The sequence below is a fragment of the Pteropus alecto genome, unplaced genomic scaffold, assembly GCF_000325575.1.
Source record: "Pteropus alecto unplaced genomic scaffold, ASM32557v1 scaffold359, whole genome shotgun sequence".
NCBI lineage: Eukaryota > Metazoa > Chordata > Mammalia > Chiroptera > Pteropodidae > Pteropus > Pteropus alecto.
In genome coordinates, this window is record NW_006443119.1 from 2905378 (window position 1) to 2906954 (window position 1577).

Here is a 1577-nt window from a genome sequence, read left to right on the forward strand (position 1 = left end):
TCTTTCCCTCTCCTTCCCTAAGATCCCCTTTATCCCCTCCTGCCCAGGCACGAACTTCTATCCAGATCTGTGAAAGGAGTGAGTGTTGGGGGCTGCTGAGGCCCCAGAGGCTGGGAGCAGGGTGAAGCCAGGCCACCTGCTTTGACTGGCAGCTCCTGTCCTCCTGCTGGGCTCCAGGTGAGGGTGTGTTGATGCAAATGGGGACGGAGGCCAGTTCGTAGAATCACTATGTTACCAGCCCCACTCACTCCCCGCCCTTTCCCTTAACGCTGATGATTACATTTATTAGAGGCTCAGCCACAATGGTTGTTGATTCTCCCTGCTGCAGCATTTTAGCCAGGATTCGCAGCTATTGCTAGTAACAAGCCTGAGGATCCCAGGACAGGCCCAAAGTTGGGCACTGGAATCTTTTCAGCCAGGTCTCCAGGGTACTAGAGTCACAGAGAGCACATAACCCAGAAACATCTGCCTCAGCTTGCTGGAGGGAAGCGGGGCACAGAAGGACATGGCACCACCCTGGGCTTCCTTCTACAGAGGATGTTTGGCAGATTTTTCCAGCTGCGGCATGGCTGGGACAGGCTCTGCTGGTGATACCACCACCCCCTTTCCTAACCAGAGTGCTTTCTCTTCCCATCTTCCTCCTCAGTCACCAAGCTTCCTCACCTCACACCCCTGCCAGCTGGTGCAGAGGGGTGAACTGAAGAGCATGTGGGTGTCTGCAGAGGTGGGAGTAGCTTCGTGGGGGTGGCCATGACACTCCAACTGTTTATCTGGGTTTAGGGATGAGGGTAAGAATGAATGAACATTTGTGAAACCTCTGCTAGGTGTTAGGCATCATATTAGGAGCTTTGCCCATATTATTTCCTTTAATCCTCCAACAACCTTCCCAATGGCACAGTATTAAACCCATTTTACACAGAAAACTGGAACTCAGAGAGAGTGATTTGGTCACTCAGCTAGGAAAGGGCAGAACTGGGATTGGACTCAGCTCTGATGGTCTTTGTAGGTGAGAAAAGCTTCATTACACAGGTCAGTAGTGGCAAAATCTTCTAGATCTTCATGGACGTCAGCCTTGCACAGGTCAACCCTGTTCTGCTGAGCTTTGGAGTCGCCATGCACTTGAGCCCAGGAGAATGAAATGTACCTGGGCCCTGGAGTTGGGCAATGGCTCCAGGCTGCTGGGAAGAGCCCCTGTGGTCCCCACTCTGGGCTTCGGCTCTGGCTCCTGGTGTGCCCTCCAGGTCCCCTCCTCCTTTGGTGTGCTAAGGGCAAGGCTACCGTGGTGGCTGAAGCCCTTGTCCATTGCTGTCCAGAGGGCTCTCATGGTCCCAGGGTCCTGCTGCTGACTGGTGCCTGGCACACTCCTGGCTGGGTTTGTGCAAGTCATGGCCATATGCAGCCCTTGCAGCAATAAAGGGAGAGCATGGCCGATAAAAGTCAAGTGAAAATTCAATAAATCAAAAATATTAAACATTACAAAAGTGGATTTCATACACCCACAAACAAATGGATGTATAATGTGAACATTTTTTAGTTCTATTGGCAATATTAAGTGGATTAGGTGTTAACCGTTAAAA

General features: G+C 51.4%; 1 pseudogene; it reads right to left on the reverse strand.

Annotated features, from left to right (window-relative positions):
• The window catches only part of LOC102892711, a 6785-nt pseudogene extending 5461 nt beyond the window's left edge, over positions 1 to 1324 (reverse strand).
• Between the last annotated feature and the right edge of the window lie 253 nt (positions 1325 to 1577).